At 36.7% G+C, this 11,653-nt stretch overlaps 1 protein-coding gene across 1 annotated transcript in view; it reads right to left on the bottom strand.

The window, feature by feature from the left end:
- Window positions 1-11,250, bottom strand: part of SLC25A48 (solute carrier family 25 member 48) — a 37,833-nt gene extending 26,583 nt beyond the window's left edge. The window contains exons 1-2 of the mRNA XM_058167401.1: window positions 11,160-11,250; window positions 4,467-4,510 (exon numbers count right to left, since the gene is read on the bottom strand). The gene's annotated coding sequence lies outside the window, so the exon portion shown is untranslated. The remainder of the gene's footprint in view (window positions 1-4,466; window positions 4,511-11,159) is intronic.
- Between the last annotated feature and the right edge of the window lie 403 nt (window positions 11,251-11,653).

Raw genomic sequence — 11,653 nt, forward strand, 5'->3', positions numbered from 1 at the left:
TATGATTGGCCCCGTAGGAAATGATTTGTATTGAACCAGATCACTGTTTTTCCAACTCACTGCTTTTTATTGTAGGGGACCTCTAGCTATGAGTCTTACCCAGCCAACCTGCAACTTTTTGTAGGCAAATCTTATGCTCTGCCGTTAAGTTTTGCTCATGGCCAAGAGCTCTAACAAAGGAGGCACGTCAAAGCCCTGTGCCAAAATGTGTGCTATTTTAATGTATTGATTCATGGTTTGAAAGGAAGAATAGAAAACCCTTCTCAACAGCTCATTCCAAAACTTAACAAGAATAATTGCCTTACTTGGGCAGAAAATAGAATATGCCCTCACACAAAAGGAAAAGATAAGAATCAAATGCTGAGTGGGGTACATAAAAGAAATATAAGTAAACTGGTTATGAGAAATTCATCTCCCATTCTTACATTATTGCTTTAGTATGCCCTTCCTCATAGCTTGAGTTGATAATATGCTTGAATACCATGTTTGGCTATTCATAACACAAAGAAATGTGTTTACTATTAGTATAGTCCTAATTTAAAAATGAATTGGTGAAAATGAAAACAGTCAGCGAGGGCTGGAAAAATGAAAATAGTGTCAGGTGGAAGCTTATAAAGCTAACATAAACGGTGGGAGAAAATCTGTTAGATCAGGGGTGTCAAACTCGAGGCCTGTGAGTGGGATCCGGCCCACAGGGTGCTTAGTTCTGGCCCACAGGGCCACCATGGAAACAACAAAGGACCAGTCTGCAGTGCTTCTGCCAGTGAAAATGGAGTTTGTGGCCCTCCTGAGTTTCATTTTCGCTGGCAGAGGGTTGCAGGAGACCGTCAACAGCCAAAAATGGAGCTCGGTAGCCTGTTTTCTCTGGCACAGTGCTTGAAGGGCCACCACAGGCACTCTGACACGAGTGACATCGAGCTGGACAAACCCACCCTGGCTGCAAGAATCACATAAAAATCTTGAAGCACTTGCAGATTGATATTTCAACTCAATAACAGAATGGAATGAGCCCTATCAATCAAATTTGCAAATAGAATGCAAAGGAGCCCTGCCAGTCAGATTATTTGCCACAGCTGACATTCTTGCAAATGCATATTGCCCCTGTTTCTTTTGTCATATGCAGAAGAATGAGAATGAGAATGAGAAGTGGTCTGTGCTCTCATTGGTGGAGAATCTGGCTCCCCAAGTCCCAGCTAATCCATGGGGCACTATTTGCAAGGAAATACTCCTGACATATCAGCAATGGTGACAGCACAGAGGATGAAGAAATGCCACTCAGCAAGCAGAATACTGCCAGAATGTTTTGTTTCTTTTTTCTTACTGAAGAGAAGTAAGAGAAGACTTTGGCTGGCATCAAAGTGTTTTCTCGCTTAAGCATCCTAGTTTCTGCAGTGGTTAGGGACAGCTCACAATAATATTGTCTGAAATTGAGCCTTGGAAGGGTTAGACAGAAGTTTCATTATCAGAATGTCTCCCCGACCTCTGTAGTCAAGAATCATTTATCCTGGGACGTTCTGGAAACAAGTTCCTTATTCTGAATGGCAGATAATTGCAAGTTAAGGCTGATCCTTTCAATGAGTGCAAAATTGGCTATTTTAGAAAAGTTTGATTTAGAATAGGAGCCCCAGTTCAAGTTCCTATTCAGCCATAAAACTCTTTTGGTGAGTTTGGGCTCATCACCAATTCTCAGCCTAATTTATCTTAGAGAATTATTGTGTGGATAAAAAGGAGGCCTATGTATTTTAGACTCCTTGGATAAATTGTGGGAAAGAAAAGAATCGTTTTCTCAGCAAAATCACTTCACTAGCCTCCATTGCAAAGCCTGTAAACTGCTATCCCTCCCTTTACATATAGACCACTGTATCATTGTGATAGGAAGAAAAGTGCCATGTAGCCTTCACAGTAGGGAGGATTAACCTGGCAGGTGTGCATTTCATTTGTTTTACATTAAATATCTATACTGAGGTGTATCACTATACTAATCCAAATACATAACAGTGTTTTGGACCTAGATAGCTGTTCTGATAAGTAAATTTGATATAAATGAATTCCCTGGGGAAAAAAAGATAGATAGATAGATAGATAGATAGATAGATAGATAGATAGATAGATAGATAGATAGATAGATAGATTTATTTATTTATTTATTTATTTATTTTTCGTATTTTTATACCGCCCTATCTCCCTAGGGACTCAGGGCGGTTCACAGCCAAATAAAAATATACATATAAATACAAATAAATACTTGATGATAGATAGATAGATAGATAGATAGATAGATAGATAGATAGATAGATAGATAGAGACAGACAGACAGACAGACAGACAGACAGACAGACTAAATGGTTGTTTTAGACATATAAATGTCTTCCTGGACCTTATCAAGAAATACCACAACATATCCATGAAGAGAAAATCCACTAATAAGTCTTATTAGCCGGAGGCCAGTAGCGATAAGGAAAATGTACTAAGCAGCCAAATCAGTTTGAGATATTGGAGAGCTACAAAACAAACGCATCTCCTTTTGTTTTCACTCAGTTTGTTGCCCTATCCCTGAACCCTCATCTTGCATTATAAAGGAGAATGTATGTGAGTTATGCCTTTCTTGCTGTCCAGAGATCTGAAAGAGAGAAGCAGCCAGGAAACCTCAGCAACAAAGGAGGAGAAACAGCGCCAAGGGGCTTCACTGCTCAGAGTGGGTGGTCTGGGTTCAGGCCTAGACAGATACTGGCACTAACTCAACTAATTAGTGATCAATGTTATTTGTACACAGCTGCTTTTGCAATGACACAATATTTGAAAAATTAAACTTATCGCCACCACTGCCACAGCCCTTTTTTTTTTTTTAATGTGAGAGAGGAATACCTCACAGAATGTCTGTATAGGGTATTCGCAGATGACCTACAAGAAATGTAAACATTAACTACTGCACTGAGGTCTATGCCAAAAAAAAAGCAGTACATATTTAGGAAGCAGGTTTGTTATTCGTGAGATCAACAACACAATCATTGTGAAACCGGAACACCCCACTCACTCATCCCCCTTTCTAAACCAATCCAGTGTAGCAATGTTATAATGCAGGTTATATTTAAACTGCTCTCCAAATCCTTCTTATTCCCTGACCGTCGTTGTTTTCTTGTTTATTGAAATCTGGCATGTTTCTAACTGGGCTCAAAGTTTTGTGCAAAGAGTCAGAGTACTCACTTCGAGCATGGTCTCTATGCCTTATTTGTTGATTAGAAGAGACTTGCTGTACTAGGACATAATCCACATTCAAATAGACTGAGCTATTCAGCACAGCTCTCCGCTCCCATTCCCTTATTCCTCAGGATGCACCTTTGCTACTTAATCAGTAAGTACTGAATTGCTCTATGACTCCGCTTCTTAATTCACTATTTAAGATCTTTCCCTTTCCCTTGCTGATTTGGAAATGGAACAAAGCTGCCTAGTTGCCATTCCCAAGCTGCATCAAGATCCAATAGTAAAGAAGGGGCCAGCTTGACAGTTGTATTGAACGATGTGTGGCTTGTTTCTTGGCTGTGCCCAAGCAAAAGTAGGAAACGTAGCAAAAATGTTCCCACAAGGCCTATTGTTGACTCCTAGCACGCGCTACCAGCAATGACAGTAAAGCCATCCATTTGGCAGAACTGGAAAGCACATATTCCTTCAGACCTCACTTCCAGACAAATTCACGGACAGCACAGCAAATTGTAAATACACAAATGTGATTAGTTCTTTGGCACAGTTATTACAGGAAAGGGGAGCATTCAACCAAACACTGTACTTTGGCACTTTTGTCTTTAAAATCCTCCAAGCATACAGAACCCCAATCCTATTCATGGGAACCTAGTAATTGTTACATATTGCATCAGTGTGCACCACGAAGTGTATGAGGCCATGAATGAAGAAAATAAACTGCTTGTTACAATCTCAGGACTTATTCCCACATTAATAAAGGTTTCCTTCTAATCGGCTGTGCCATCCAAATGCACCAAAGCGATTCTTCAGTTGTACCATAATACATCCAAATAAACTGCTGGTGACAGGGTACTAAATCAAGAATCTGAACTCTGATGGAACATAAAAATCCCACTTTCAATATAACATAAACTTAATCCCCTTGGCAGAAAGGGGGCAATAAAGGCTTATTAATTTGCTAGAATGTATGCAAGATCACTCTGGACTTATCTGTATTCTGCATTGCCAGTATTTTTTTTAATAATCCTAAATTTTTGCTTTAGTATCAGATTCTCCCAAGCCACCTAAAAGTATTAATATGCACAATCATATACTACATGTCAGCTTTATGAATGTGCTCTATAATTAAACTAGGACAGAATTTTTATGAGTTGTGTTAATCACACAAAATATACCCTACCAGAGATAATATCTCAAATCACCCTCATGCTAAATGATTTTTTTACATGTGTAAGAATTACATTAATTATATACATACATACACTAACCTTTACTGTGTCCAAAGGATGTCCCACAATAACACCTGCGGCTCCTGAAATTTAAAATAATAATTAAAGAGTTTCATGAAAAATAAAAGAACGAAATAACATTTTTCTATTCACTCCCAGCATTTGTGTCACTATAATAATCACACTTCTTCCTTGTTCAGCTCCCACTGGCAGAATTATGTGACTGATGAAACAATGGGAACCATAGATGGCCAGTAGAAAAGCACATAGGAGCCACTGCAAGTCAGCCCCCAAGCAGTAGTTTCCACCTAAGTTCTAAGAAATATGACAGAAGGAAAAGTTGCTATGGGGAGGGGGGGGGACAGGTGCCTTTTAAGGCCTGTCCTTAGGAAACGTGGCAATTGCAACTCTGCTACTCAAAATGATTTGAAAATTAAACAAAATTAGATGCTGACTTAAGCTACCCAACTTTGGAACAAGGAAGAAGATTCTTCCTTGTTCCATTTGGAGAGCCACTCCTATGATCAGGGACAAGTGGCCAATTTCAATTCATCGCAGGAAGGTTCCCTAAATAAAATTTCCATTGTTTAATTTAACTCATTGTTCTTTAACTTTTCTTTTCTTGGATTCGTGATTCAGGTAATTTGCTGGATAATGTTTAATCTTTTAGTAAGCTTTAGAAATGACTATCTATAATTTTAATTAAAGAATCTAACTGGTTTATTTAGCTTTTCCTAATCTGATATATAACAGTGTATTACTTTTTCGTATGGGAACATAATATGTTTATTGTATAAAGGATAACCCTCAAGGTAGACATATTTCTATTATAAGGTATATTCTGTAAAGGAGAAGTTTATTTCTGGCTATATGAGTAAATGACATTTTCTGTTAATTACTGATCAGTGTAACTGTTGCCGTCTGTACTGCAAAGGTGATAAATCATTTACATTTTCCAAAGCATTCATTCCACAGCATTTTACAGCTTGACAGTATTAAGAAATGTGACCTGTCTAGATTGACAGGTTGTTTGGTTACAGATGTTTCATTAGTCAACTAGGTAACATCATCAGTGCTTGTGAATCTGGGACTTGCTTCCTATTTATATACAGTAAGTTGCCTAGCCAGCACTGGTGATGGTATAGTTTTCTCCTTGGTTGTTCATTGATTAGAATATTGTATTTTCCTTGATTGTTTGTCTGGATAATCTCTGCTTGGTGGCTGATTTGTCTGAATGTTGAGCTTCCAGGATTTCCCTAGCAACAATTCAGAATATCAGAAAAAGGAAACAGGCCACCTATACAACATCTTCCAACAAAAGAGCAGCACACAACTTTATCAGAAAGTTCCTGACCACTCAACCCACTATAGCACAACTACCACAAGCTATGAAAAAAGTAACACTGCCATGCGTTTAAAATGTTTTAGAAACCACAGGCATATTGTACAACCATAAAGCATCATTGTAGCACATAATCCAACTAAAACCCTACAAAACATATTAAGTAAGTCAGAAGATCTAGTAGCCCAAAAAATAAGGAGTCATGTAACATATACAATATAAAGACTTTAACAACCACTGTGTAGGACAGATAGGCAGAGCACACTGATGCACATCAACTAACAATCAAAAAACACAATGAAAACTGCTTAATCTCATAACACCCAACCATAATTTCAATTGGAAAACTGTGAGTATCCTAAACAAAGTTAAGTGCAAAAATGCTAGGAAATACCTGGAAGCTTGACATTCAGACAAATCAATGATCAATAGACATAGAGAAAATCCACATTTACACACCATTCAAAATAGACAATAAACAGCTAAGAAGAAAACAGACCACAATAGATTCTCTCCAACAACTAACACCCAGATACGCAGAGACTAACACCAGACTGGTTATTATGCCTGTATGTATACTGGGGAAGGGGGTTGTCTCCAAACTTGGCAACTTTAAGACTGGCTGAGGAATTCTGGGAATTGAAGTCCACAAGTCTTAAAGTCACCAGGTTTGGAGACTCTTGGTCTAATGGAAGGACATGGTAATCTGCTATCTGGGCTGATTGCCCTGCAAGAATGTTGACGAAGTAGCTCAGAGAAGATTGTCTTAAAACAATTAAAGTTAAATCAGCATGAATACAGATCAGGAGCAGTTGAGACTGCTGTGTGTAACATAGCTTGAATTTGAAAATGCAAAGATTATTTTCTTCTCCCTCCCAAAAGCAAAAGAGCCTTTGAATCTCTACTTTCCATACTTATGGGGCAATATGGGGCATCTGCTTAATGAATCGAAGAAACAGAAAAATAGTATTTTTTCATTTGCTAAGACTATCAAACTCCAGATTTCTCTCCCAATCATCTTCTATACTCACTGCAGTCAAACCTAAATATATTCTGACAGTTTCTGCTAGAAACTCTACTCAAATTGCAACCAAAGGCAATTGGAAATTTCTAAAAAAAAGTCTTACCAGGACTGTTAAATAATGACCATCATTATTTAAATAAATAATGTGGCTATCATTAAGCCACAAGCCAACTATGAGTCTTGCATTGGTTATTTAAATTGCACTGACAAACTTTTAATGTCAGTCTTTATAGATAAAGAGCATAAATTACTATTACCAGTAAATTACTGGTAAATTACTATTACCAGTATTAGTTTAAAAAACAAAGGATAACCAGTGACACCAAGCATGTTCAACAAGATAAAATAATTCCCAGGTTAAAAGATTAAGAGATACTCAAATGAACATGACCATATATTTTTATATATAAACTTTATTCAAGCACATGTGTTAATAACTGTCTCTCCCTCCAGAGTTATTTTATTAAGGGAGCATCAAGTAATGGAAACTATGCAGGGACTTATTTATCATGTCACCATGTACAACTCTACTTTTTACATATACACCATTGAAACTCGACTTCCAGTTTGACATTGCAGTGAGATCGAACATGAGGAGAGGGGCTTCACGAACTCGTGCTGAATACTTTTCATTGGAGCCCCCCCCCCAGGGGCTAAAGTCAACCTGTAGGGGTGACAAAGAAAGGAGGGGCACCCTGCAAGACACAGAGAGCAACAGCTCTCCAGCTGGACCCAGGGATTCCCTCCTATCCAATGACAAAAAGGAGAGGCAGCCATTATGGCTGTCATGAAGTAGGGGTAGCTGAAGAAACAAAGAATGTGCTGGAGCGGTGTAGATGAACAGTGATTGGAACTGGGTGAAGTGATTCTTTTTTTTTTACCTAGAACCTAACCCCCCCAAAAAAAATAAACCCTGGAAAAAGAGACTCTTTGAAATGCTTCTTTAAGTGGTGAATAATTACAGAGAGAAAAATTACAGACCCAAAAGAAAAGGAATTAAAGGGAGAGTGCAAAATCTATAGACTTTAGAAAGACTGGATTTTCAAACTTTATTGGCAATATTTTGGTAAGGCATTTTAAAATGCTGGAATTATTTGTCTGAATATTGACTATTGCAAAAACTTAAATAAATAATTGCTAGATTTTGTGCAACGTTGAAACTTAAGCTGAAGGTGCTATCTACTGGTTTTTAGTGGAATGTATGCTAAACTCCTACAACCTTGGAAAATACTGATAAGACAAAAGAAAAAAAGTGAAAATAAATAACATCTGGAGGACTACTGTGCTAACTACTGTTCTACTATTTCATGGTTATTGGAAACAAAGAACTATAACTATTGCATTCCCCTGAGGAGCAATGCTAGGATTGAGCAAATGGTTTCTAAGCTGGCTTCTGAGGTTATAGAGAATTGAGACTTTGGGGCAGTGACAAACTATTGACAGGCTATTGAGCAATAATTGGACCTATCAAAATAAGACAAGATGTTGCATAAGGGGGAAATGAATGGATTTCAAAAAGAAATGGTGTTGATGCTTCAAAGTACTTATATGTTGATAAATAACCACAGGGAAATAAAAGACTTAATGCATGACATTGTGGGGAAATCAGAAGATGTTCAGAAGAAGGAGAATACAATAAAGACTTATGAATCAAATAAGGGACAATATATATTAAGAAATTAAAAAATGGGATCATTGGATAAAAAGAAAGATAGTTTTGAAGAGAAGATAGGGGCTTGGGCAGAGCCTCTGGAGGTACAGCAGCAAGAGATAGTAGAGATGGAAGAAATATTTGGGCTAAATAGGAAAGATGTAGATGAGACAAAGATCCAAAAGATGATGGTTAGAAAGGGAATGCTGTTTAGTATAAGACTGGCTTTATTGAGAGCTAGAATAACAAAACAAGATCAAGGGGGAATACATATTTATATATAATATACTAAAAGTAATAGCTAGATGTAAAAATTAGATGTTGAAAGATGGTAACACTATGTACGTTTAAATATTATTATTAGAATGGCGCACAAAAACACTGAACAACTAAACAATGAAGGAACACACTCTAATACAAATATGTATAATTACCACAATTACATAAGTATGATTAATGTAATAAATATTATTAATATTACTATATACTTTAATATTACTTATATATATATATATATATATAAAGAAGCTCAATACATCTCAATATACTCCATGGGTGATGCCAATGTATAATTCTGAGTTGCAGAATTATGAATATGTATCATTCTGAGTATGCAGACATTCAGAAAAAATAGCAGACAGTCAGGACTAAAATTAGGATAGTTAACTCCCTAGAAAATAGAAGCTCTGGAAAAAAAATGGAATCACTTGACTAGACAATAATATTAAGATCAAGGCTAAATAACAGAAAAGCAGAAACTATAAAAGGCTGCTATATCTCAGCAAGATGTATAGATAGTAATAGATAATTTTAACTTAACATTACAGGTAGTCCTTGTTTAGTGACCACAAATGGGATCATCAACTCAGTTCTTAACCAAAGCAGTCACTAAATGAAACTGTAACTGTGCTTATGATCTTACTAGCTTTCCTTTGCTTTACCAATCTGTAAAGGTCATAAATTCAAGGATTGGTCATAAAGTTACCCATGCCTCCTATTTCTAAATGTAGTAAATGGGAATTTTAATTCATATTTAGACACCAAGAGTACTGGCATTATGACCATCCCAGGGAAATAATGGGATTTTCCAAAAAGTCTCTAATCCCATGGATGCTGCTCCATTTGAGCACTATGCAAATTACCTTTAATTGTTCCATATATGTATGGATTTAATTACACAAAAATTTCCCCGAATCACTGATAACAGGAAAGGGTGTGTATAACTGAAAAAATAGAAGTGATTTCCAAATTACAATTTAGGAGTTTGTCATATTTCTCAACCTGCACCAACGTGGAATATTAATTGCTTTATTGAATATGAAATTGAAGACATCAATATGAAAGTGGAGGAGTAGAACTTCACATTCCCCATGGAATCTAGTGTTGCAAATAGTCTAATTTGTTTGGAAAAGTTCATATATTGAAACTAAACTAAAATTATAAAGGAAAGGTATTAAAAATTGACTATAAACAAGTTGAACTTGTCAGAATCACCAGGGATATGTCTTAGCATGCATCATAGGTGAAACATCTTTACAGGATGGATTTCCAAACTGAAAATGCCTTAATCATGGCATGCTGTCTTGTAGTATTACTTTTTGAATTAACTGTCCTATTAATACTTTGAATATATTATGTGTTAAGATCAAAAAGTTATAAGCCCAGGACGCAGAGTCTATTCTAGCAAGAAGAGGCAGTAAAAGAACAAAATCTGAAAGGGGTAAGGATGGATTGTAACAGAAATGCCAAAATACTTGTGCATTTTGAAAAGCACATGAATGATGTGGAACCATTGCATCTGCCATACAAGACCACATCTTTGGGCAGATGTGGTCTTCTTCACTAAAGCCCTTTTTGACCTTCAGACCTGCTGTATGATTTATAAATGTACAACTTATCTTTTTCACCTATGTAATAACCATGATATAACTTGGGAATTTAGGAACTATTACCTCCTATATAGTATTTGCCACTTACTACTTGCATTTATAACCTTAACTCTGAAGGAATGTACTTCATAATAGATGAGTATATGGCTGGGAGATCATATAATAAGTATATAAATGCCTTGTAATTCTTCCTTCAGTACAGACCTGAACTACAGAAGATGAATTGCGATTGCCAAGTGATCACTCTGTTGTCATTCTCCAGGAGTTATGGAGTTTAGAGCATTTGAATCCATAAGAGCATTAGATTGTCAATAAGTTGGGGGCCAATAGTGAATGTCGGTATTTTTCCACATATTCTTATCTTGATCTCTAGTCAAACCAACAGTTAATGAAAGGAGTGGCTGTATGGAGGTTTATGACTGGCCAATATTAGACCAGCTGTCTAAATATCAGGATCTGATTCCACAGCTCAACTAATTAGGAGATCTCTATTGAACCTTTATTAGAGGCATGAGTAAAATGTGGAAGGAACCTGAGTAATTTTCCATTAAACTTAATCCTGCTTGTGTTTTCCTCTCCTCAACCAACTGTGATTTATGGATCTAGTACCTTTGAAAGATCACAGGACTGAATGTTCATAACAAGCAACTACTGCTTAATTCAGAAGATGTTTCCTTCAGTAATGGGATAAATTATACTCATGGAACTGTACAAATGGCTGAGAAATACACTGAACTCTGTGTATGCAAACTCTTAAATTCAGAATTGTTCAACATCCAGCTAAATCTGTTTGTATTTTCACATTATTCCCACATGAATCACTTACCTCCTACCCATCCAGCTATAAAATCATCCAACTGAAAGCTGCCCGTTTTACCATATCTTAAGCAGTCCTGTTCATTTTTAGTCTTGGGTGATGCGGTTACATTCATCTCCTTCAGCACCAGGCAAGTAACAGAAGAGAGTCTCAATGTGCCTCTTTTAAATCTGTTTTTTTTTATCCTATTATGACTGCAGAGCAGTGGTTTCTTTGACAACTTTCAACAGGCTCAGAACTCAAACAACTCGATTCCAGTCTCTGTCTCTCTTCCCTGCAAAAGTGCCTTCAAAGCACAAAGTGACCTCATAGTCACAAAGCTTAAAGGGACAGTACAATAAGAACCACAGGTTCCAGAAGTCACTCTAGCATGTTACTAATTAAAGACAAATAGCTAATCTATGGTCAACATAGAAAATAATGAACTCTTTATGTCTTATATATTTGGTTTTGTAACCAAACCAAACCAAATCAAAACAAAACTGTATATGTGGAAACTAAAT

This window comes from Ahaetulla prasina, chromosome 2 (genome assembly GCF_028640845.1).
Source record: "Ahaetulla prasina isolate Xishuangbanna chromosome 2, ASM2864084v1, whole genome shotgun sequence".
NCBI lineage: Eukaryota > Metazoa > Chordata > Lepidosauria > Squamata > Colubridae > Ahaetulla > Ahaetulla prasina.